Consider the following 27,889-nt stretch of genomic DNA (forward strand, 5'->3'; position numbering starts at 1 on the left):
GGACACAGGATCAGCCCTAACTCTCATGAATCGACGAGACTATGAGCGGCTATTCTCACACATACCCTTAAAGGACACGTCCATTGTATTGAAGACATACACGGGGCAGAAGGTCTACCCCAGAGGAAAAATAAGGGTGCCAGTTGAATATAACGGAAAGGAAACACAGAAACTATACATGTATATACTACGAGATGGAGGACCACCATTATTGGGACGTGAATGGATCCGAAGACTACAATTGGATTGGCATTCCATTCTGGCACTAACTGTGACTGACAAAAAAGATGATGACTTCGCACCTGGACGTCTGTCACAAATTCTATCTGACGCGGAAGAGGTGTTCCAGCAAGGACTTGGGACTCTAAAAGGAGTAAAGGCAACCATAAAGATTGAGGATAACACAACCCCAAAATTTTTCACGGCCAGACCGGTGCCATACACGATACGCCCAGCTGTGGAAGCTGAACTGGAGAGTCTGGAGCGTTCGGGGGTGCTGTCTAAGGTGGACTGGAGCGAGTGGGCCACACCCATCATTCCTGTAATGAAGAAAGCATTGAGCAGCACGCCTGGGGAGCCAAGGAAGGTTCGCTTCTGTGGGGACTTCAAGGTGACTGTGAAGCCAGTCCTGCACACAGTACAGTATCCGCTTCCGCGGATAGAAGATATTTTTGCCTCACTATCTGGAGGGAAACGTTTTACAAAGATTGACCTGGCTCAAGCGTATCTACAAATGGAGGTGGAAGAAGCATTTAGGAAATACCTCACGATAAACACTCACAAAGGCCTTTACCAGTACAATCGCCTGGTATTTGGGGTAGCATCGGCCTCGGCTATGTGGCAGAGGGCAATGGAACAAGTCCTGCAAGGGATCCCGGGGACCCAGTGTTATTTGGACGACATCCTGGTTACGGGCGAAAATGACAATGAACACCTTGCCAACCTGGAACAGGTGCTCAAGAGATTGCAGGAATATGGGCTACGAGCCAACCGTCCCAAATGCAAGTTCTTCAGGAGACAAATCTCGTATTGTGGCCACATGATTGATGAGGAAGGGTTGCATAAGTCGCCGGACAAGATTGAGGCTGTAGTCAAGGCTCCAGCACCAGAAAATGTGTCGCAACTGAGGTCGTTCCTTGGGTTGGTGAACTACTACCATAAGTTCTTGCCGAATTTATCTACAATTCTGCACCCACTGAATGCCCTCCTTCAAACTGGTGTAACATGGAAATGGAGAGATGAGTGTAAGCGTGCCTTTCAGGAATGTAAATGCCAAATCACTTCAAAAGAAGTATTGGCCCACTACAACCCAACACTACCGATTCGGTTGGCATGTGATGCGTCACCTTATGGCATTGGAGCGGTGCTGTCACACAAATTCCGTGACGGTTCAGAGAGGCCAATAGCCTTTGCATCGCGCTCGCTAACCTCAGCCGAGCGTAACTACGCCTAGATTGACAGGGAGGCCCTCAGCCTGGTGTGGGGGGTGAAGAAGTTCAATCACTATCTGCACGGACAGAAATTCACCCTACTGACTGATCATCAACCCCTGGTCTCAATTTTTAACCCAAGGAAGGGCGTTCCGGTGATGATGGCGCAACGGCTGCAAAGATGGTCACTTTTCCTAGGGGCACATCAGTATGACATAGAGTACAAAGGTACGAAACAACATGGAAACGCTGATGGGCTGTCACGCCTACCGTTGCCTACGGCGGAAGAAGCACCTGCAGTGGACCCTGTGGAGATATTCCATGCGACCATAGTCGAATGTTTGCCTGTTACAAACGCAAGTATTGAGAAGGAAACCCGAAATGAACCGACACTCTCTCGGGTCTATGATTTGACGGTGAAGGGATGGCCAGCATATGGTGACTCACTGTTGCCAGCATTCTCGCCAAGGAGGGAACAGCTGTCAGTGTGCCGGGGAACCTTGATGTGTGGATCCCGAGTGGTAATTCCACCCAAGTTGAGAGATAGAGTACTCAATGAGCTTCACGAGGGTCATCTGGGAGGGGTACAAATGAAGAGCCTAGCCAGGGCGTTTGTGTGGTGGCCGGGAATCGATAAAGAAATCGAGGATATGACCAAGAGATGCACAGGATGCCAGAAGGTCCAAAACGCTCCACCACAGGCCCCGCTACATCCATGGGAGTGGCCCTCATCTCCATGGCAACGGGTACACATTGATTTCGCTGGTCCATTTATGGACTCAATGTTTCTAATCGCTGTGGACGCCCATTCGAAATTGTTGTGTATGTAATATGTATGCTACTTTAACCCTATGGCCAGGGCGGCACTACTTTGTAGGGCGTAGTGATACCGTAGTGCCACTCCTGGCCATAGGGGTATAAATAGTACTGCGGGTACTGATCTCCCCTCAGTTCCCGCCTGTGGGTATGAAGTAAAGACCTAAGTTAAACCCTTCCAAGCTGTCTCTTCCTTTTTGTATCAAGTATATGCGCATACTTTACACTGGCGACTAGGAACGTTCGAACTCACCAGTACAAGGTGCAACAAAGGATTGGTAGCAGTACGGGGAGGGAAGCTTCTTACCAGCGTGCAGAGTCCAGCGTCGACCGAAGGAGGCCACCCAGTTCAGGAGGAGCGGCAGCAACGGAGCGAGAGAGAGAGGTTCCAGCGAAGGCTGCGGCAGCTGAGAGAAGAGGCTGAACGGGCGTTCCAGCCACTGGGCAAAAGTCCACCCAGGGTCAGGTAAACTGCAATCCTTCCCGGGGAACGCGAGCTGCAAGGGCCAGAACGGGCAGGCGATCTGGGGAACAAACGGAGCCACGAGGACTAGCGGGCCAGGAGAGGGGAAGGTCGTTGTAATAGCGGCGGTGGCAATAACGGGAGCTGCAAGAAGAAAAAAATAACGAACCTGGAGAGACGTCGTTGACAGCAGAGGGAGAAAAGGCGGGAAAAGCGCCATCTAGTGGACAAAGGGGAAAAGTCTTTCTCTTCAGCAGTTTAAAATGAGCAGCGCCATCTATTGGACAAAGGGGAAAAGTTTTTCTCTTAGAAAAAAAAATAACAGCGCCATCTAGTGGACAAAGGGGAAAAGTTTTTCTCCAGCAGTTTAAAATGAACAGCGCCATCTAGTGGACAAAAGGGGGAAAGTTTTTCTCTTAGAAAATAAAATAACAGCGCCATCTAGTGGAAAAAGGCGGGAAAACCTCTTCAGTAGTTTTAAAAATGGCTAAAGAAGCTCGGTTGTCAGAATTTGTTGCCGACATAGAAGATTGGGACGCATATGTAGAAAGGCATGAACTTTATTGCATAGTAAACAAGGTGAAAGATGACGAAAAGGCAGCAACCTTATTAAATTCTATGGGGGCAAAAACATACGGTCTGCTGAGGAATCTTCTTACTCCAGAAAAGCCAGCAGACAAAACGTATGCCCAAATTGTTGATACGTTAAAGGAACATTTAAACCCTAAGCCACCATTTATAGCGGAAAGGTACCGCTTTTACAGACGCGACCAAAGGAATGATGAGTCGCAGGCAGCCTATTTGGCTGAGCTCAGACGGTTGTCCAAACATTGCCAGTTTGGAGCCTTTTTGGCGGAAGCGATCAGAGACAGATTTGTCTGTGGCATGTTAAATGAGAGTACACGAAAACGGTTGCTGGCCAAGAAACAGCTCAGCCTAGATCAGGCGATGGAAATAGCATTGGCACATGAAGCAGCAGCACAGGGTGCTGCCCAAATACGACAAAATACAACCGGCTATGACACCCATGAGGTGACATTTCACAAAGGTAAATGCTACCGTTGTGGCAAAACCACCCACGACCAAAGTAATTGTTGGTTTCGTGATAAAATATGCCGGGAGTGTGGGAAAAAGGGGCATATAGCGAAAGTTTGTCGGTCGGGTACGAAACCCAATAGTGGGGGCAATCCGAGCAGTACCAAGGCAAGGACAAAAATACATAAGATATCTGACGGTAGCTCAGACGAGTCACAGGAAGGCACAAAAGCAGAGCCTAAAGGTCTGGGATGTCTCAAGTTATATGGTGTAGACAAAACGGAGGACCACAGCACAATGTGGGTTAAAATGAAGGTAGCAGGCGTCGAAGTTAATATGGAGCTGGACACGGGTTCAACCCTATCAGTAATTAATGAACAAGATTATAACAGGCTGTTCAAACGCATTCCCTTAAAGGACACCGAAATCAAATTAAAAACATATACGGGACAAAAAGTTTACCCGAAGGGAAAAATGCAAGTAACAGTTAAATACAATGGCAGAAAAGTGCCAGGACTTTATTTATACATCCTACCAAACGGCGGACCACCACTTTTGGGTAGGGAATGGATAAGAAAAATCCATTTCGACTGGAAGTCGATACACGAGATAAAAGTAGAGACCACCAAGGATGATACAACCATTACAAGCAGGCTGTCGAAACTATTGGCAAAAACGCCAGAGGTGCTCCAACAAGGGCTGGGGACCTTAAAGGACATTAGAGCAAAAATAACTATTGCTCAAGACGCAAACCCCAAGTTTTGTAAGGCCAGACCGGTGCCTTACGCCATCCGGCCAGCTGTGGAAGCAGAACTGGATGCCTTAGAGAGTGCAGGTGTCCTTACAAAGATTGAGTGGAGCGAGTGGGCCACGCCCATCGTCCCAGATATAAATTAAATCTGCAAATAACACGCCGGGGGAACCAAAGAAGGTTCGCATTTGCGGGGATTTTAAAATAACTATTAACCCAGTCCTGCACACGGTACAGTATCCGCTGCTGCGGATAGAGGACATATTCGCATCGTTAGCTGGGGGTAGACACTTTACGAAGATTGACCTTTGTCAAGCTTATTTACAGATGGAGGTGGAGCAGGACTCGAAAAAGCTCCTAACGATTAACACCCACAAGGGATTGTACCAGTACAATCGCCTGGTATTTGGTGTGGCGTCCGCCCCAGCCATATGGCAGAGGACCATGGAACAGGTCCTACAGGGCATTCCAGGAAAGCAGTGCTACCTGGATGACATCCTGGTGACAGGACAAACGGATAACGACCACCTCGCTAACCTGGAGCGAGTACTTCTGCGGTTGCAACAATACGGACTCAGGGCGAACAAGCAGAAATGTGAGTTTTTCCAGGAACGTATCTCATACTGTGGTCACATTATAGATAAGGAAGGCCTGCATAAGTCCCCGGAAAAGATCGAGGCAGTAGTGAAGGCCCCGCCCCCTGAGAATGTATCTCAGTTACGATCATTCTTAGGCCTTATAAACTATTACCATAAGTTCCTCCCGAACTTATCGTCCATTTTACATCCACTAAATTCATTGCTGCAAAAGGGAGTCTCCTGGAATTGGGACGAAGCGTGTGAGGCTGCTTTTAAAAAGGGTAAACAACTCATTACATCAAAGGAAGTGCTCGCACACTTTGACCCAAAAATGCCAATGAGGTTGGCATGTGACGCCTCCCCGTATGGTATAGGGGCAGTGTTGTCACACAAATTTCCCAATGGGACGGAGAGGCCAATAGCATTTGCCTCAAGGTCGTTAACTACAGCCGAAAGAAACTATGCGCAAATCGACAGGGAGGCCCTCAGTCTGGTGTGGGGTGTAAAAAAATTCCACCACTATCTACATGGACAACGTTTCACACTACTGACGGATCATCAACCGTTGGTGTCGATATTTAATCCAACAAAAGGGGTGCCCCTGATGACGGCCCAAAGGCTACAGAGATGGTCACTGTTCTTAGGAGCACACCAGTACCTTATCGAATATAAGGGTACCAAACAGCATGGCAATGCGGATGGCCTGTCGCGGCTACCATTGCCTGCAGAGATCGAAGAGATAGTACAGGACCCCGTGGAAATATATCATACGGCGGTTATGGAACACTTGCCCATCACCAGCCAATGTATCGAGCGGGAAACACAGAATGACCCGACACTGGCAAGGGTTTACGAATTGACCGTGAAAGGCTGGCCGGCGCAGGGTGACGCATCATTGCCGGCATTTTCGGCGAGGAAGGACCAGTTGTCCGTATGCCGGGGCACATTGATGTGCGGAGCCAGGGTGGTGGTCCCTCAAAAATTACAACATAAAGTGTTGCGGGACTTACACGAAGGTCATCTGGGGGGTGTCAAAATGAAAAGCCTCGCCAGAGCCTACGTCTGGTGGCCCGGCATTGACAGGGACATCGAGGAAGTAGCAAAAGCATGCCAAGGGTGCCAGATGGTACAGAACGTACCACCCCAAGCCCCACTACATCCGTGGGAGTGGCCCTCAACGCCGTGGCAAAGGATCCACGTGGACTTCGCTGGGCCCTTCATGGATGCGATGTTCCTTATTGTAGTGGACGCCCACTCAAAATGGCCGGAGGTCATAAAGATGTCATCAACGACAGCCGAAAAGACGGTCGCAGCCTTAAGGACCATTTTTGCCCGAAACGGGGTGCCCGAGCAAGTCTGTTCGGACAATGGGCCACAATTTGTGGCAGAAGAATTTCAAGCATTCCTAAAAAGGAATGGAGTGTGACATTATACGTCCGCACCATATCATCCGGCTACAAATGGGCTGGCAGAGCGATTTGTACAGACTTTTAAAAAGGCCATCAAGGCGATGGGGGAGGAAAGGTTGCCACTACAACACGAGGTGGACAATTTCCTATTCGCGTACCGTAATGCTGCACATACGGTGACCAACCAGGCCCCCGCCGTCATGTTCTTTAATAGAAGGTTAAGGTCTCGCCTCGAATTGCTCAGACCAAACATCCGGAGAGATGTGGAAAACCGAGTATTTCGTAGGGCTCCTGACAGACAGACACGGAGCTTCGAGGTGGGGCAGCAAGTGTTGGCCCGTGATTATAGAAATGAAAAGTGGCGGTCTGGTACGATAAAGGCCCGCCAGGGACCTTTGATGTACACAGTGGATACTGGGGACGGCATAATCAGACGACATGCTGATCAACTTGTGGAGTCCAGAAACCCAACTGATTCACTACCTCAAACGTCTCAGCACATTGTTCCAGCGGAATCACGGCCCAGCTCGTCGCTACAGAAGTCTCAGGATGGCGAGGAGTTCAGCACTCCAGTGAGCTCCACGGCACAGGATGTGCCATCAGACACCGACGACTCCAGCGATGAAGTGGTGACGGAAGTACCGCCGCCTACACCGAGACCGACTAGAGAAAGACGTTATCCTAGTCGAGACAGGAGGCCTCCTCAGAGACTGAATCTATAACATGTTTCTTTTTATATATATATAGGTAGACAACTCTGATGTAAATATGTTATGTATGTTGTGTTACCAAATGTTATTAGCCCTAGTTATGGTGCATCTGTTGACTTAATTGCACGGGTACGTTTTAATTAAAAGGGGAGGAATGTTGTGTATGTAATATGTATGCTACTTTAACCCTATGGCCAGGGCAGCACTACTTTGTAGGGCGTAGTGATACCGTAGTGCCACTCCTGGCCATAGGGGTATAAATAGTACTGCGGGTACTGATCTCCCCTCAGTTCCCGCCTGTGGGTATGAAGTAAAGACCTAAGTTAAACCCTTCCAAGCTGTCTCTTCCTTTTTGTATCAAGTATATGCGCATACTTTACAGAAACGGCCAGAGGTCATTAAAATGTCCTCCACCACCACGGAGAAAACTATTGCAGTCCTAAGAACCACCTTCGCCAGGAATGGGTTGCCAGAACAGATCTGTTCCGACAATGGCCCACAGTTTGTGTCTGAGGATTTCCGGAGGTTCCTGAAGAATAATGGGGTGAAGCATTACACATCTGCCCCATATCATCCAGCCACAAATGGATTGGCTGAGAGGTTTGTTCAGACCTTTAAAAAGGCCATAAAGGCAATGTATAATGACGACATACCACTGCAACACAAGGTGGATAACTTCCTGTTTGCTTACCAGAATGCTGCACATGCAGTCACCAACCAAACTCCAGCCGTACTGTTTTTCAACCGGAGACTAAGATGTCACTTGGATTTGCTCAAACCAAACATAAGACGAGATGTTGAGGATAAGCAGTTCCAGCACATAAATGAGAAGCCAACCAGGAGCTTCAAGATAGGGCAACCAGTCTTGGCCCGCGGCTACCGAACAGATAAATGGCAGCCAGGCACGATATGCACACAGCAGGGACCACTAATGTACACAGTGGACGTTGGAGAGAGCATCGTGAGACGCCATGCTGACCAGATTCTAGAGTCACAGGAACAAGCCAAACCTGTACCACAAGCATGTGCACCTGGTAATGAGCCTGAAGTACAGATTGCGTCTACCTCAGAAGCAGGGGTATTGGAAGCTGACGAACCAATCAATGACAATGAGCCAGAATTGACTCCACCGCCAGAACAGGATACTCGAGAAAGGCACTATCCAGCCCGGATCAGGAAGCCTCTTCAAAGACTGAACTTACAAATGACTATTCCAGTTGATGTATATATTACTGAGAAAATTGTAATTGTAATTAGTTATTATTTAGTTGTTAAATGAATGTTATGTACTGTTTATCTAAAAGGGGAGGAATTGTTGTGTATGTCCCTTTAAGGGAATAACTGGTCTTAGACTGCAGTACCGGCAGTGACCACCCCTTTATAAAAGGCCCTAGCAGGCTTCTGTAGTTTCAGTTTCAAGCTGCCTCTTGTTCAGTAAAGTACTTGTTAAACTGTTCTCCCGAAGTCTGTGCATTATTGAGGCGCGGACTTTACAACCTACGCACCCTTTTTCGACGCCTCAGCCAACACAGCCTGATTATCAACCCGGCCAAGTGTCAGTTTGGCCTGCACCAAGTTGATTTCCTGGGGCATCGCATCACCTCAGAGGGAGCGGTTCCTTTACCTTCGAAGGTAGAGGCGGTGACATCTTTTCCACGCCCGCAGAACATAAAAGCCCTGCAGGAATTCCTAGGCAGGGTAAACTATTACCACCGTTCCGTGCCTAGGGCGGCACTACTCATGCAGCCCCTGTACGAGGCCCTCAAGGGCAAGACTGGCAAGAACCCGGTAGACTGGACGGATGACATGGCCCGAGTGTTCACCGACACCAAAAGCGCCTTAGCCAACGCCACCATGCTGGCGCACCCGCTGCCAGGAGCCACCATCGCCCTCACCACCGACGCGTCGGACTACGCAGTCGGTGCCGTGCAACAGCAGTGGGTGAACGGGATGTGGCAGCCATTGGCATTCTTCAGCCGTCAACTATGGCAGAACGAGAGAGCATACAGTATGTTCGACCGGGAGTTGCTCGCCCTTTTTCTGGCCATCCGCCATTTTCGGTTCCTTCTGGAAGGACGTCCTATCACCGCTTTTGTGGACCATAAGCCGCTGACCTTTGCAATGTCTAAGACCGCCGAACCGTGGTCAGCCTGGCAGCAGCGTCAACTGACCTACATATCCGAATTCACCACAGATATACGGCACGTGGCTGGTAAGGACAACCTGGTGGCAGACTACCTCTCCCGCGCCATCGTCAATACGGTTCATTTGGGCATCGACTATGCCCTCATGGCAGCGGACCAAGCCTCAGACCCGGAAGTCCAGGCTTACAGAACGGCCATCACTGGCCTCCAGTTGGCCGACATCAAGTACCATTCGGCAGGTACCACGCTGTTGTGTGACGTCTCCGTACAGGATCCTCGCCCTGTCGTGCCGGTCGTCAGGCGCCGCAAACAGTTCAACGCCATACATGGGCTGTCACATCCTGGAATGAAGGCCTCTCAGAAACTGATGTCAGCGAAATTCGTATGGCATGGCATGCACAAAGATGTCTGCGACTGGGCCAACACCTGCGTGGTCTGCCAAAAGGCTAAGGTACAGTGCCACATCAAAGCTCCGTTGGCCGCCTTCACAGTTCCGGAGTGACGTTTTGACCATGTCAACGTGGACCTGGTAGGACCACCCCCACCCTCCCATGGTTTTTCACACATCCTGACCATGGTTGACCGCACCACCAGATGGCCAGAGGCGGACCCCTGTCATCCACTACTTCAGCGAACGTGTTCATTTCCTCCTGGATCGCCCGTTTCGGAGTGCCCGCAGATATTTCGTTGGACAGGGGACCGCAGTTCTCCTCCGAACTCTGGAATGCAGTGGCCCAAGGACTCGGTGTCAAATTACACCGCACCACAGCCTACCACCCACAGGCGAATGGCCTCTGCGAAAGCTTCCACTGTTCAATGAAAGCCGCCCTGAGGGCCAGCCTTCAGGACGCTGGATGGGCAGACAAGCTACCGTGGGTCCTGTTGGGCCTTCGCACGGCCCTCAAAGAAGACCTTCACTCTTCATCAGCGGAGCTTGTCTATGGTCAGCCATTGCGAGTCCCAGGGGACTTCCTACCAACATCGACAGAGCCATGGTCCGCGTCTGCCCAGCTTGCTAGTCACCAAGAGGCGGCCAGATGTTTCGCACCACGGGCCGCAGAGGTCACATGTTCCCACGGAGCTTCACAAGGCGGAATACGTTTTTATTCACCATGATGCACACTGGGATCCGCTCAAGGCCCCCTTCCGCGTGTTGGAAGCAGGGGGCAAAACCTTCATGGTAGATGTCGGTGGCAAACCGGACCAAATTTTGGTCGACCGCTTAAAGCCAGCGCATTTAGACCTCGACCACCCCGTCGAGACAGCACAACCGCCGAGACGGCGTCGGCCACCCATCGTCATTACGGCAGATCAAGTGCGGCCGCCCGCCAAACCGCCAGCCGCCCAGCCGCCCAGCAGCCTCCGCCTCGAGAGTACAGGAGCCTTTCTGAAAGGCTTGTCAGACCCCCTCACCGTTTGACTTTGTCCGTTAAAGCGAATTCTGGGGGGGCGCATGTGGCAGAACCACTGAATGACTCTGGATAACTGTATATAATTCTCTTTAACAATGTTCTATCACCAGCCTAAACCTGTACCATTGTGTTAGGCATTACTGTGTTTTGTATATAGGGTTTGCATGTACGGGGCGCGGCCCCTTCAAGAGCACGGGAAAACGCGGGCAAACGCGATGACGTCACATCGCAAACCACGGGGCTGCCCAGGCAGTCCCTGTGGCATCTCCTTTGAGTAAAGACCTGCATAATTGCTCTCCTGTGTAGATCTCAGTTATTCGTAGGAATTCGTTAATTCCTACAGTAGCACCTCCTTCCTCCTCTGCACCTAATTTACACTTCATCAGAACTGGATGATATTACAGATGAGCAGCATTTAAAAAGGAACAGAGAAAGAGGAAGGGGGAGAGCAAAAGAACACAAACATAGACACACAGGAAAAGAAATGCATGCTAAACAGCGAGAATTTATGGCATGTGTCATTAATCTCGCCGTTGCAGGGAATTCTGGGCCATTGGCACTCCAATAATGTCACTTGGGACCTCTTTCTTCTACTCCCAAACCCTCTCACAAAATCACAAAACAGAAATCTATCAAGCTCAGATTTAAAATGAACAATTTGCAGAAGAGAGTTCCAAACTTCCAGTACTCCTTGCGTGTAGAAGTGTTTCCTAACTTCACTCCTGAAAGGCCTGGTTCTGATGTTTAGGCTATGTCCCCTAGTCCTAGGTTCTCCAATCAGAGAAGTAAATTCTCTCTACCTATCTTATCAGTTCCCCTTAATATCATGAAAACTTCGATCAAATCACCCCTTAATCTTCTAAATTCCAGGGAATACAATCCTAGTTTGTATGTTTTGAGCGCTTTGAGACATTGGTCCAGAAATTCAGGTTGGGGGCTCCCCGCGGGTGCAAGCCCCCAACCTGCACTTACCTTGCGCGCCGGCCGTTGAGCTGTGGGTCCCCATGGAATTCCGATCCGGGGCCTGGTCCAGCTGCCGGCGCGCAGTGCTTGCATATCCCAGGGGCGCAGTTAGTTCGATGCGTCCCCTGGGATCACGTGGGCCATGGGGAGCCAATCGGAGCAGGGAATGCTCCATTCATAAGATTGACAGGAAGTGCTGTCAAAAGTTATAAATACTACGGCCCCAAAACAGCACTAAATCTTCAAATACTTTTTTTTTTAAATCACATTTTTTAAATAAACTATAAATTACATGAAATAACTATTTTAAACAATAATATACATTTTTGAAAAAAATAATTTTATTTTCTAACGGGGCTAAAAATAAACTTACCTTGCTTTAAAGTATTTAAAAATAATAAACCTGTGGAAAAAATGTTTTAATTTGAATTAATTCACCACTTACCTTGTAAAAAGCAGGCCTTACGCCTGCTTTTTACATGTCTAACTTCTGCAGACTTACCCTCCCGGGAAAACCTGTAAAAAAAAACGAAGTTCGATGCGCACGTGCAGCCTCTCCTGCGCACGCGTTCGACCTCTGAACCTCTTCGTTCAGGGGAATGGAAGTGCCGGTTTCCCGCGCATGCGCAGTGCATGCAGGAAACCGGCACTTCCATTGGGCCTACGGGTGTGTACCCCATGCGTACTCACCCGTGCAGACCCGAAGTTCTGGGCCATCATCCTCTTGTGCAGATTCCTATTCTCAGTGCCCAACACTGAATCCCTTATTGCCTTGATATATCCAGCAATGTCTCCATGGGTGCATCAGAGAATCTGAGAGCACTTCTGCAGCTGATCTCCCTCTCCCCTGCCCGAAGCTGCTGCTCCTTCAGTTATCTTCCACTCTCTGCTACTCAAAAAGTGATGTTCCCCTTTACCAGCCTGCAGCCTTTTAAAGTTTGCACCAGCACTGAAGTTCCCTTCTGACCAGCAGCAGCAATAATTGAAGAGTGAAGTTACTGCTCCAAGTCAAGAGTGAATTTACTGCTCCAAACCCATCTTGCATGGTGTTTGATCAGGAGCACAAGCCACTTCAGGAGTTAGGCAAATGCATTGGTCAATTTAAGGGCTCATAAATATCAGTAAAGCATCGCACAAGTGGGAAATTGGATCCCCCATGCCAATCAACTAGGGAACTACTTGCTGAGCCAGCTGTTCAGTCCATGCACTGTGAGTCTGTGTTGGTACTGCTAGGCAGAACACAAAAGAGAGGTCAGAGAGATTAGGAGCTAGATTTTCCTCTATTCTACCACCCAGCAGTATAGTGGTAAAGAAATAGCAGTAAATTTTGGCGGGGACCCTACCGCTGTCAATTTTGACTTCCTTCCTTTTCTTCTGTAGGGAAATAGGCCATCCAACCCCAAACTACAAATAAATGACAGCGTTGAGGCAGGGCCCTGGAACCTGGCTCATCTCCATCCTGTCTGCCACTGCTACATCGACCCCAGGGACCACCGGGGACAGGTGGCTGTATCCCCAGGTAGCAACAGAAGGCCTGCTGAAGCCCCTTTTGGAGTAAAAGGGCCCAGCAGTGGGCACCCTTCTCTCTTCTCTGGCCCCAAAACGATACCTCATTTAGGGCTTGGCTCAGTCTGAGACTTAAACTAAAATTCTTCCTCACCTTTTCACGGCACTTTTACCCCTTTAAATGGCTCGCTCCTCTTTGGTGTTCTGCTGCATCTTCCTCCTCAAGCAGTGGCAGGCTCTCTCTTACTGGTGGGGATCCCGCTCGGAGCCTGCCCAGCATATATAAAACAGCCCTGACTCAAAAAAATGTGTTGTGGTCATGGTGGGCTCAGTGCATGAGTACGAGTCTCAGTCCGATCCTCTTGCAGCAAGGAACCTGTCCCGATGGAAAATCCAGACCAAGATATTTTGAATGAAACAGAGTGGTTCACAAAGCCAACAAGTGGTGGGTATATGGAAGGTTTGTGGTACAACCAGGAAGAGAGAAAGGAGTGTGGATTTCAGCAATCATGCCATTTAAATTGGGAATAATGTAGTTACTGAAAGAATTATGGCTAGACTGCTGAGCCAAGAGGTATCCAAAGCATGAGAAGGGAGCACAGGCATCATTAATCATCAGCTAGCATGGTTGATGATAGTATGGCGCAGGCTTATGAACGTCCACACTCACCTGAAGGGCAGTGTGAATTCGAGCCGGTATGGAGGTAGCTCTGATAATAAGAAGGATAGCAGGTAGAGGAGCATCCATAGTAGTGAGATGGAGACCAGATAGTGACTTAGCTGCATTAGTGAGATGGACTGCCAATAGAGGATTACCCAAAACAGTGAAAGGGATAACATACATAAAGAAAATTCACTTCCAATGAGTATTGCCTTTAGATCATAAAATATCAGTACTTACAGATGTAAAAACAAAAGCGGCGTTAATCATCACGCTTGCAGTAGTCATTGTATCCAATCCAGCACCAACCGCCATGGCCAGGGATGTAGATGCATATGATGTCAGTAGCAGAGTAAGCATGAAGAAGAAGAAATTTGCAGGAATCCTCTGATAACCTGCAGAAAGAAAAAAGTTTCTATATTATTCTTTAGTTGGGCACACAATTAAGCTTGTATGGCATTCTCATTTTATTTATTTTGTTTTTTTTTAATATTCTGCATTATAAATTTCACTCTTTGAGAACCCAAAGTAAAGGACCCAGGTCTATAGTGTAGGACATCATCAAGCTGTAAAAGGGATACAAATGAGGGAGGTAAATCTGAAATTAGTGAATAAGGGACCTTAATTGTTACATACTAACTGATTACTCTTTGGAATTATTGACTACAGGAGACACTAATAGCATGACGCTTATTACAGGAGATTCTAAAACTAAACGTAATGATTTTGATATCAATTTGTATGGACTTCTGAGGAAGGCTTAACGGGCTGCAAAGCAATAATACCACAAGAACAGGCCTTGATTTTAACGTCCACCCATGACAGGCAAGAAAGGGTTGGGTGAGGGACTAAAATCCTGAAATTCAAAATCCCACCTCCAACCCACCGCATTCCCTGCCACCATAATATTATGGCCCGAAGATGTCATCAGCACTACAACGTAATATTAGTGTCAATGTGGGGGTAGACCCGCGTCGAAACATGGTCAGAGGTGCTGACTGGCCAAAAGTGGCCAAGCTAAGTTTAAAAAACTTCCTTCTCTTTGAAGTCCTTGAGGGCCAGGAGGAGCATGAGTGCTCCCCAGGCCCTGCAAAGAGTCCTCGGGCCTCCCCAGCCCCGGCCTCCCCCTGATCTTCAGAGAATCCCCTGCCATAGTATCTAAGATCCCACTGCGATTGTTGAAGTAATCTTCAGCCCTCCCCAATTCTAAATGCAATTGATGAGGGAATCCCAAGCCCAATGACTGCCGGAACTGTTCCCATGACTGCAGCCATATTCCCGCTCCCGCCTGCCAGCCAGGTAATGGACCTGGCTGGGTGTTAGGCTGGAATCCAGGAAGTTTTATTTAAATGAGGACCTGCCATTGAGATTGGCAGCGCCTCCATATCCCTGACGTGTCAGCGCACTCTTCCTTCCGTAAAAATCAAGGCTCATGCACCTGAAAGCAAGACCAGGGACAAAATCTACAAAGTGCTGATAGTAATCATGAGGGTGCCAGTGATTACAGGGGAGGCCCCACTGGATCACAAACTTCCTTATTTTTGTAGAATTAACGTTGGAACAGGCTATCACTTAGTATACCTTTGCTTCCAGAAAGGCTTGAATAAAGTTCAAGATGAAAGGCTGCTACGAAAGCTTATCCTAGGTAAAACTAGAAAATGGATAAGAAAAATGGCTGAAAAATGGAAGCAGTGTTGGGACTCCTGTTTCTGATCTACCTAAATGCCTGGATTCAGAAGCATAGGGGGTAATTTTAACTCCCCAGCTGAAATAAGGGCAGTAATGCACCCCTCCCCCCAAACCCCCTGCCCCAACCCCTGGCATCCCACCTGGCTTCTTGCAGGATTGGATTTTAATCTGCTATTTTCACAGACATGCGGGATACCAGCCAGAAGGTACTGGGGCTCCTGCTTTAAATATGCAGATCAGGCCCCAAATGTAATTTTAGATTGAGGCCTGGACAGGCGATCAGAGGTGTCTTTCCCGCCGGGTCAAACCTCCTGGGAGCTCCATCGTGGGCCAGAAGAGGGTGAGGTAAATTGTTTTACATTTTTTTAGATTTCCTTATGGGTCAGGAGGAGCAGGCTCTGCAAGGAAACCTTTGGCTTCCTCTTCCCTGGGCTTCCCCCTTCCCTGAGATCGTCGGCCGACCCCCAATCAACCCACCTTAGTGCTGGGGGCTCTTCCCGCACTGGTCCCATCCTGAGTTAAAATTGAATCCATAATGTAATAAAGATCGCAATTTACATAAATGGTTTGGATTCAGGAATTGGAAGTACAATTTCAAAATTTGTGGACAACACCAAATTGGGGGGTATAGTTAATACTGAGGAAGACTGTGACAAAATACAAGAAGACATTAATAAACTTGCAGAATGGGCATGTAATTGGTAAATAAATTTCAATATAGACAAGTGTGAGGTGTTACATTTTGGTAGGAAGATTAAGGCGCCCACATCCTGCTTGGCTAATAAGAGTCTAAATGGGGTAGAGGAGCAAAGGGATCCAGGGATCCAGAAACACAAATCACTAAAAGTAGTGACACAGGTTAATAAGGCCATAAAAAAGCAAACAAAATACTGGGGCTCATTTCTCGAGGGATAGAATTGAAAAGCAGAGAAGTTATGTTAAACTTGTATATAACCTTGGTTAGACCACACTTGGGGGGGGGGAAATTCGGTATTGTCCATTTTGGGGTGCTAATATTGGCCGGGCGCAAAGTTTAGCACCCGTCGCTAATTATCGCCTCCGACATCAAAGTTCACCTCTAACGCCCCTCCCCTGGAGGTGATTTGAGCGTTAATTAAGGCGCTACACACCTCTTTTAAGGCGCAAACATCAGGGAATGAGGCGCTACCTCAGAACGTTACCGAAGCTCAGCCGATGCCAATTACCATGGAAGCCAGACAGACTGGCACCATCCAGTTCTTAAAGGGCAGCCTTGAATCTCGGCCTGGAGAGACCTCAAAAGCAATTGTGTTGGAAGCACTAATGGATAGGCCCTCAGAAAGAGCTCGGCACTTAGGAACCTCAAAAGTGGTGCTGAGGGCAAAAACTCCTTAGGACAGCGTTAAAACCAAAAATTTTGCCGACAAGAAAAGGCAGGAAGTGCCCGCCTTTAAATAGTGCTCCGCAGCCCCTTCCCGACTTGAAAACGTTCCCCTCTACCTGTCGTTCCTAGCGGCAGGCGCTAAGGAAGGGGGCACGACTCAATATCCAGTCTGGGGTGCTACTGGGGTGTTGAACGCTTGACTGACGTCACGATATGCGGGTACAGGAGATCGTGGCGGTAATGTTTAGCACCGCCACAAAATGACTGGTCAATTTTGCGAGCGGCGCTAACATTGCCGCGCCCGGGTGCTAGCTGCTCAGGGCGCTAACGGGAAGCGCAAAGCAACCAAATTTTTCCCCCTTGGCGTATTATGCACAGTTCTGGTCTCCATATTATATAAGTATATGGAGAAACTGGGGAAGGTGCAAACTAAATTAACAAGGATGATAACAGAACTGAGAAGATATACTTATCAGGAAATGCTAAACAAGCTGGGGCTCTTTTCTCTAGAAAAGAGAAAGCTGAGGGGTGACTTGATCGAGGTCTTTAAAATTAGGAAAGGGTTTGATAGGGTAGAAGTAGAGAAGGTGGCCTAGAAATTCGTCTTGAGTGGTGGAGCAAAACTGGCGGTATCAGATCAGCCGCCCGTTATACACAGCGCCTGATATTTAGTTCCATTGACTGCATTGACTAATATAAGATAGTCACCAATAAATCCAATAGGGAATTCAGGGGAAACTTCTTTACCCAGAGAGTGGTTAGAATGTGGAACTCACTACCTCAGGGAGTATTTGAGGCGAATAGCGAATGCATTTAAGGGTAAGCTAGATAAACACATAAGGGAGAAAGGAATAGAAGGTTATGCTGATAGGGTGAGATGAAGTAGGGTGGGAGGAGGCTCATGTGGAGCATAAACACAGTTGGACCGAATGGCATGTTTCTGTGTTGCACATTCTATTTAATTCTACGTAATCTGTGAGCAACAGTAGACTTAATTTGGGTCATGCTCAGACATTGCAGACTAGCAATCAAATAAACAAATAGAATGCTGAACTGTATTGCCAAATCAGTAATGTGTAAGTCTGAGCCATCAAGCTGAAGCTGTGTAGTGCTCTGGTAACACTGCAATTTGAAAACAGAATTCAGTTCTAGTCACTGAAGCACAAGGAAAACATTCTAGCCCTGGAAGTAGTGCTGAGAACAGCAAGACTGATCCCTAGAGTCAGAGGATGGAGTTCTGAAGAAAGGTTAGAAAAACTTAGGTTGATTTTGAATTTTGGGTGACCGAATGCCAGTTGCCTTCGCTCAAAGCAAAGGGCAGTGATTTTGGGCGTCATTTACATCGGTGCCAAATGGGTGTCCCGATGTAATTTGCTGAATTGAGACCAACCAATATCAGCGCCCAGGCTGGAAAAAAGGTGAGTGTGGGCAGTGGGGAGGAGGGGGAACAGTTGCAATTGCAGAGTGGGTCCCGGAGCAGCTGCGGCCCAGATTAATTTTGTAGGGCCTGAAGGAGCAATGCTGCTTCTGTTGGCCCCACAAAAATATCAAACTAACCTTGGCTGGGCTTCTTCTCCTCTATCGCCCATGGAAATAATCAGAATGTGCACGGTGCCGCTTCAACCATTTCCAACCCAAAATGACAATCAGGGTCTTAGAACCCTGATTTGTATATATAGTAATCTGGGATGTAATGTTTAAGTTATCCACCAGATGGAGCCAAATATTAAGGGTTCACATTCACCAGTTTTTAAGGTAATGGGTCATGTATTCAATGTCCTGGTACACCAGTTTATACGGTAATGTGGCATTGCATTATGGGTATGACTCAGAGGTGAATCCTCCATCTTGCCATCGTGCAGTAAGAATTGGGTGTTTTGCTTGCAGCCTGTAAGAGAGGTTTCTCTGCTACACCGGGTAATTAAACAGTTGGGTTTTGTTCCTTATATCTCGCTTCTCTCAGTTTCTGACCTTACCACTCGGATATCACATATTGGCGATGAGGATCAACAGATCACCTCTTGACGAAGAAAAAAGAAGAAAAGGAACACTGAATAGAGGATCATGGCTGCTACGGTAGGGAAGGTCTCTGCTTTTGATGTTCAGACGCAGTCCTGGGATGAATACTGCGAGGTGCTGATGCATTTCTTTGAAGCAAATGATATAAATGATGTCGGAAAAAGGAGAGCTATTTTGCTCACTTCCGTGGGAAGTCAGACGTATAGTTTACTTAGAAACTTATGCAGTCCTGCAAAGCCTGGAGACAGATCATTTGCTGACTTAGTGGACTTGCTAAAGGACCATTTCAATCCCAGACCGAGTGAGATTGTACAGCGTTTCAAATTTAATTCACGGAACAGAAAACCGGGAGAGACTGTATTGGATTATGTAGCGGTGTTGAGAAAATTGGCACACGATTGCAATTACGGCAACAACCTGAAAGACATGCTGAGAGATAGGCTAGTTTGCGGGATAATGGATGATCGAATGCAGCGGAGATTATTGTCCGAGACTGGGCTTACGTATGAAAAAGTGTTGGAACTTGCTCAAGCCATAGAGACAGCGAACCGAGATGTAAAAGAAATACAAGGTTCTGACTGGGCTACTACAAAGCAAGTTGGAGGTCAGGTTGTTGTGCACAAGTTAAATATGAGTCAGAAACCATGACGTGAGCATGTAAAGGCATGTTATAGATGCAATGGCGATCACCTGGTGAGGGAATGCAGGTTTCTGGAGGAAAAGTGCCACAAGTGTGGGAAAAAAGGGCACATAAAATGTGCATGCAGGGCAAAAGCAATTGTGGAGGAATATAAACAAAAAGGGGGAGGAAAGCAAAACCTAGGAAGAGAAGTGAAAAAACAGGGAGCACATCACATCAGCGGAGAAGCTGGGAAAGAAGACGACATGTTCATAATGCATAGTATGGTAGAGAACATTCCAAAAGTGGATCCTATCACTTTGCAACTGACAATAAATGACTCTAAGGTCAACTTTGAAGTGGATACAGGATGTGGCGTAACCATAATGAACAGGGAGGAGTACTCAAAATTGTGGAACCGTGCAAAAGTTTCAGAGTTAAAGTCTTGCTCTATGCAGCTTAAAACATATACCGGTGAACGAGTGGCGACATTGGGTACAGCTACTGTAACTGTGCAACACAGAGACACCGTGGAACAACTACCTGTAGTTGTAGTATCGGGTTCCGGACCAAACTTGTTAGGTCGGGGCTGGATACAAGAACTTAAATTAGATTGGGGAGCAATAAATCAAATAGAGGGAGGCAAACAGTTGTCTTTGCAAGAAGTGTTGATTGAACATGAGAACGTGTTCAAGGAAGAACTTGGCACATTTAATGGCCCCCCAGCTAAGATTTATGTAGACAAGGAGGCACTGCCAAGGTTTTTTAAACAACGACCTGTGCCGTATGCCATGAAACCAAAGGTAGAGGCTGAGCTTTACTGTCTTTTGAGAGAGAACATACTGGAACCCGTGAAATGTTCAGAATGGGCAGCTCCCATTGTACCTCTTTTAAAACTGGACAATTCAGTAAGACTCTGTGGAGATTATAAATTGACAGTAAATAGGGTGTCTAAACTAGAATAGTATCCTATTCCCAAAACAGAGGATCTTTTTGCAAACCTGGCTGGAGGGAAGAAATTCACGAAACTGGATATGAGTCATGCATACTTGCAGATTACACTAGATGAGGAATCCAAGAAGTATGTAACCATAAATACACACAAGGATTTGTTTACCTATAACCGCTTACCATTCGGTGTCTCATCTAGTCCAGCTATTTTCCAGAGGACTATAGAGTGTGTACTGCAAGGGATCCCACATGTTTCAATCTATCTGGATGACATTCTGGTGACGGGAAGAACTGACCACGAGCATCTGAGCACTCTGAGAGAGGTACTACAAAGGTTGGATAAGGCTGGGTTATGGCTCAAGAGGAGTAAGTGCACTTTCCTGGGGAATGAGGCCGTGTTCCTGGGACACAGAGTGGACGCCACCGGGCTCCATCCAATCAAGGAGAAGGTACAAGCACTGCAGGAGGCCCCAGCTCCTACCAATGTGACTGAGTTAAAAGCTTACCTGGGACTGCTAAACTATTATAACAGATTTTTACCAAACTTGGCAACAGTGTTAGCACTTCTTCACAAACTTCTGCACAAGGAGACACAGTGGTAGTGGGAAGAGGAACAGAGGGTTTCATTTGAACAGTCCAAGAAACTGATGCTGTACTCGGATGTGCTGGTTCACTACAATGCAGAGAAAGACATCATTCTCTCTTGTGATGCTTCACCTTACGGGGTGGGGGCGGTTCTTTCACACAGCTTGGATGGTGGAACAGAAAGACCAATAGGGTTTATGTCTCAAACTCTGACACCAGCGGAAAAAAAACTATTCCCAGTTAGATAAAGAGGGGTTAGCAGTAATGTTTGGGTTACAGAGGTTTCACAAGTACATATATGGCAGGAAATTCACCATATGCAGCGATCATAAACCTCTTCTATCTCTTTTTAATGAAATGAAAGCAGTACCACAGATGGTGTCACCCCGGATCCAGAGGTGGGCAGTGACGTTGAGGGCATATGAGTATGTCATCGTTTACAAGGTGGGCAAGTACCATGGGAACGCAGATGCCTTGAGCCATCTTCCACTGCCAGGTACACCTATCCGTGCAACTCCAGAGGACAGAGTTTTGATGTTGGAGGACACGGACACGGCAATTGTGACCGCAGAACAAGTAAGGACATGGACAGGTAAAGATCCAGTACTGTCTAGAGTCCGAGAATATGTGATGAGGGGTTGGCCACAGCATCTAGAAGGGACTGATTTCACACCTTACAGTGTCAGGAAGACAGAGCTGAGTGTACAGGATGGTTGCGTGTTGTGGGGAGCATGAGTGATTATTCCACAGCCAGCATGACAGTCTATCCTAGGGCAACTACATCAGTGTCATCCTGGAGTTTCACGTATGAAAGCCTTAGCAAGGAGTTACTTGTGGTGGCCAAAGCTAGATGAGGAGATAGAAAATCTAGTCAAGACATGCAGCACTTGTCAAGTACACAGGAAGGCACCAGCAGCGGCTCCTCTCCACCCCTGGGAGTGGCCGGATAAACCATGGAGAAGATTACATGTAGATTTTGCGGGTCCATTCATGGGAAAGATGTTCCTCATAATCATTGATGCACATTCCAAATGGATGGATGTTTATCCTGTAAATTCTGCTTCATCTACTGTTACTATAGACTGCCTGTGTAGGAGTTTTAGTAATCAAGGGCTACCGGAGATCGTAGTAAGTGACAATGCCACGTGTTTTGTGAGTACAGAAACAAAAGAGTTCATGAGAAACAATGGCATAGTGCACGTGACCTCAGCTCCATATCATCCATCTTCAAATGGACTTGTGGAGAGAGCCGTACAAACATTTAAGGAGATGATGAAAAAAAGTGTGGAAGGGAGTTTGGCAGCCAAGGTGTCACGAGTTCTGTTCAGCTACAGAATAACACCTCAATCTACCACAGGACTCTCTCCTGCTGAGCTGTTGTTAGGACATCGACTAAAAAGGAAGGTGGAAAACCGACAAATCAAATAAAAGGAGAACTGTTAGATCCGTGATTCTGAGAGTATGCTGTTTTCCAATAACCACACGGATGCTGTAACTTAATGATAAACAGGTATTTACTGGAGGAGGGTAGTCTCAAGACTGGGGGCTACAGAGACATGCGCAAGGCTTATATACAGGTGTGGTCACTGCCGGTACTACAGTATACAGGAGCTGTAAAAGTAGTTCTGTCTTAAAGGCACATACACTACAATTCCTCCCCTTTTAGATTAGTAGTACCCCTAACATTCAAATAACAATTAACACTTTAACATGTACATTAAACAACAATAGTCCATTTATAGATTCAGTCTTTGGGGCGGCTTCCTAACCCTTTCGGGATAGCGCCTTTCCTGAGGTTCTTGTTCTTGGTGCAAAGGCGATTCTGACCCCTTTTCATCGGGTAGTTCATCGGGTTCCACTGCTACTGGTTCTGAGGTAGATGCTACCGGTATGTCGGGTTCATCCCCAGGTACTCGAGACATGGGGTTGATGCGTTCCTGTGACGCTAAGATCTGATCAACGTGGCATCTCACAATGTTCTCCCCGACATCCACTGTGTACATTAATGGCCCCTGCCTTGTGCATATCGTTCCGGGTTGCCATTTCTCTGTTCGATAGTCACGGGCCAAGACTGGTTGTCCTACATTGAAGCTCCTTGTCGGCTTCTCATTGATGTGCTGGAATTGTTTGTCCTCAACATTTCTTCGCACATTTGGTCTGAGCAAGTCCAGACGAGATCTCAACCTTCGGTTAAATAACATCATGGCCAGGGTCTGGTTGGTAACTGCATGTGTCGCGTTTTGGTAGGCTAATAAGAAATTGTCCATCTTATGCTGTCGTGGAATTTCATCGTCGCACATGGCCTTTATCGCCTTCTTAAAGGTTTGTACGAACCTCTCAGCCAATCCATTTGTGGCTGGATGATACGGGGCGGATGTGTAATGCCTTACCCCATTCCTTCTCATAAATTTTTGAACCTCTTCGGACACAAACGGTGGTCCATTATCAGAGCAAATCTGCTCTGCCAAACCGTTTCTGGCAAATATGGTCTGTAGGACTGCCATCATTTTCTCTGTAGTGGTTGAGGACATTTTTATCACCTCAGGCCACTTCGAATGAGCATCCACTGCTATTAAGAACATTGAGTCCATGAATGGACCAGCGAAATCAATATGCACCCGTTGCCATGTAGAGGAGGGCCACTCCCATGGGTGTAGAGGGGCATGTGGTGGTGCATTTTGGACCTTCTGGCATCCTAAGCAGCTCTTAGTTAGGTCTTCGATTTGTCGATCGATTCCCGGCCACCACACATAAGCCCTAGCAAGGCTTTTCATTTTCACTCCCCCCAGATGACCTTCATGTAGCTCATTTAGCACTCTGTCCCTTAAATTGGGTGGAATCACCACTCTGGATCCACACATCACTATCCCCTGGCATACTGACAGCTGTTCTCTTCTGGATGAGAATGCTGGCAACAGTGAGTCGCCATGTGTTGGCCATCCCCTCACCGTCAAATCATATACCCGAGACAGCGTCAGATCATTGCGGGTCTCCTTCTCTATATCCGTGTTCGTTACTGGCAATCGTTCAATTATTGACGAATAAAATATCTCGATAGGGTCCACTGCTGGTGCTTCCTCCACAGTAGGCAGTGGCAGGTGCGATAGCCCATCAGCGTTCCCATGCTGTTTCGTGCCTTTATATTCTATTTCATATTGATTCGCCCCTAGAAACAGGGACCATCTTTGTAACCGTTGTGCAGTCATCATTGGAACGCCCTTCTTAGGATTCAAGATGGAGACAAGTGGTTGGTGGTCAGTCAGCAAGGTGAACTCCTGCCCATGCAGATAGTGGTCGAATTTTATTACTCCCCATACTAGGCTGAGGGCCTCCCTGTCAATCTGGGCGTAGTTGCGCTCGGCTGAGGTTAGTGACCGAGACGCAAAGGCTACTGGCCTCTCCAACCCATCTGGGAATTTGTGCGACAGCACCGCTCCAATACCATAGGGTGATGCATCACATGCCAAATGAATTGGTAGTGCTGGGTTGAAATGGGCCAACACCTCTTTTGATGTGATCAATTCATTACACTTCTGGAAAGCTCGTCTACATTCGTCATCCCACTTCCATGGTACCCCTGTTTGCAGTAGGGTGTTCAGTGGGTGTAATACCGTGGACAAATTTGGTAAGAACGTGTGGGAGTAGTTTACCAGCCCGAGGAACGACCTCAGTTGTGACACATTTTCCAGTGCTGGAGCCTTGACTACTGCCTCAATCTTTTCAGGGGACTTATGTAACCCCTCTTCATCAATGACGTGGCCACAATACGAGATCTGTTTCTGGAAAAACTCGCACTTGTGGCGATTAGCTCATAGCCCATACACCATTAATCTGGTGAGCACCTTCTCCAAGTTGGCGAGGTGATCACGGTCATTTTTGCCCGTGACCAAGATGTCGTCCAAATAACACTGGGTGCCTGGACTCCCTTGCAGGACTTGATCCATTGCCCTTTGCTAGATAGCCGGAGCCGAGGCTACCCCGAACACCAGACGGTTGTATTGATAGTGACCTTTATGAGTGTTAATCGTAAGGTATTGTTTCGAAGCTTCTTCTACCTCCATTTGCAAGTACGCCTGGGCTAGATCAATTTTGGTGAAGCATTTACCTCCAGATACCGAGGCGAAAATATCCTCAATTCGTGGAAGCGGATATTGTACCGTGTGAAGGACTGGGTTCACTGTCCCCTTAAAATCCCCACAGATGCGGACATTCTTTGGTTCCCCAGGCGTATTAATCAACGACCTCTTCATTACAGGAATGATGGGTGTAGCCCACTCGCTCCAGTCCACTTTGGACAGTACTCCTGAACGTTCCAACCCTTCTAGCTCTGCTTTGACAGCTGGTCTGGCCTTAAGAAACTTTGGGCTTGCATTTCCTCTATTTTAATCGTTGCTGTTATGCCTTTTGGTGTTCCGAGTCCCTCCTGGAACACTTCTTTTGTGTCAGTTAGCATTTTTGACAGTCGTCCAGCTGTGACGTCGTCATCCTTTTTGGCCTCAACCTTCAGTGCCTGTATGGAATGCCAATCTAATTGTATCTTCCGGATCCATTCACGTCCTAGCAGTGGTGGTCCTCCATCTGGCAATACATATCTATCAATTTTAGGTATTTCCTGGCCTTTATATATCACTTTCACCCTTATTTTTCCTTTGGGGTAGACTTTTTGCCCCGTATACGTCTTCAAGACAATCTGTGTAGCTTTCAAGGGTATATGTGAAAATAGCTGCTTGTAGTCCCTTTGGTTTATGACTGTTAGGGCTGATCCTGTGTCCAATTCCATTTTCACTTGGACTCCGTCTATCTTGAGTGTAACCCAGATAGTCTGGTGATCCTCCATTTTGGTTACCTTATGTAGTTTCAGACAACCCAGCTCCTTGCTTCCGGAGTTTGTGTCACTTTTCTGTTCGTCTGAACCACTGTCCATCACCTGGTGTACCTTTTTGTACTTCTCCTGTGGAGATTTCTTACTGTTGGTTTTCTTCCCAGACCTGCAGACTCTTGCTATGTGTCCTGCTTTTCCACACTGTCTGCACACTTGGTCCTTGAACGAACAATCCTTCTGGTCATGTGTTGTTCTGCCGCAGCGATAGCACTTCCCTGTTCCATAGGACATTTCATTGGTGCCACATTCTTGCGGTCTCCGTTCTTTCTCTGCAGCTCCCCTTGCGGCTGCTTCGTGTGATACTGCCATACTGAAAGCCTTGTCCAGCGTACGATCCTTTTCTGATAGAAGCCATTTTTGGGTTCCTTCACTTTGTAGCCCACACACAAACTTGTCCCTTAACGTATCTGCTCGTCCCGCTCCAAACTGGCAGTGTTTCAATAGCTTGCGCAGTTCCGTTAGGTACTCAGCATTGCTTTCGTCTTTGTGTTGGTTCCTTTTATGGAACTTAAATCGTTCTGCTATCAGCAGCGGTGTGGGGTTTAAGTGGTCCTGTAGGATTTCTACTATGCTTTCGAAATTCTTGTTCACAGGCTTCTCTGGGGTTATTAGGTTTCGCAGTAACCCATAAGTTTTTGCCCCCATGGAATTTAACAAAACCAGTGCTTTCCTAGCATCTGGCACTTCATTCACCCTACAGTACACCTCAATACGTTCCACATATGTCGCCCAATCTTCGACTTCATTGTCGAACGTAGAGATACTGCCACTCTTCGGCATCCCTGGGTGTGATTTAACTGTCAAAAATGGTGTCTCCCGCGCTTTCCCTTCTTCTCCGCTGGCACAAAATGGCGTCTCCTGCGCTTTCCTTTCTTCCTGCGCTCGCACTATTTCTCCGCTGCTGCTTCTAAAAATGGCATCTCCCGCGCTCTTCCTTCTTCTCCGCGGTGCAATGGCGTCTCCCGCACTCTCCCTTCTTCTCCCCGCGGACACTGTTCAGCCCTTGAGCCCTGGCTGTGCTCTGCGCATTTTTTTTCTGTGCGCCTTTCCCGTTTCCGCTGCTCGGTTCTGAACCCGGCTGCTGCTTTACCCTCTCTCTCTCCATTTTGTTTTTCCTCGACGCCGCTCGGTTTTCAACCCCCGGCTGCGCCCTGTGCGCTTCACCCTTTATCTTACCCCGTTGACGCTGCTCGGCTTTTTCTCCGCCGTCGGTCGGCTCCAGCCGCCGCTGTCCGGGAAGGGTCTGCACTGTACCTGTTGTCAGTCTGTTGCTGATCATCGTGGCTGGGGAACCAAGCCCGGCTCTCCACAGCCTCCCCTGCAATGTTCACTCTCTGCCGGACGACTGGGCGGTTGCTCGTGGTCGACGCTCGTGCTTCTGGCCTCGACTTTCTTCCACCGCCCTCCCGGAGTGAATCCTCGAAGGGAAATGCAGAGTTGCAGGTAGATTCGAATCGACACTCATTGCCACTGTTAGATCCGTGATTCTGAGAGTATGATGTTTTTCAATAACCACACGGATGCTGTAACTTAACAATCAACAGGTATTTACTGGAGTAGTGTAGTCTCAAGACTGGGGGTACAGAGGCATGCTCACGGCTTATATACAGGTGTGGTCACTGCCGGTACTACAGTATACAGGAGCTGTAAAAGTAGTTCTCACTTAAAGGTACATACACTACACAAGGTGTCACACAGGGCAGGATGTAACATGTGGCATTGTATAACATGGGGCACGGTGTAACACGGGGCACGGTGTAACACGGGGCGGTGTAAAACATGGGGCATGGTGTAACACGGGTCACGGTGTAACACCGGGCGGGGTGTAACATGGGGCACGGTGTAACAGGGGGCACGGTGTAACACGGGGCGCAGTGTAACACGGGGCACGGTGTAACACGGG

This window comes from Somniosus microcephalus, chromosome 8 (genome assembly GCF_052327205.1).
Source record: "Somniosus microcephalus isolate GS21.2 chromosome 8, FLI_Smic_1.0, whole genome shotgun sequence".
Classification (NCBI taxonomy): domain Eukaryota; kingdom Metazoa; phylum Chordata; class Chondrichthyes; order Squaliformes; family Somniosidae; genus Somniosus; species Somniosus microcephalus.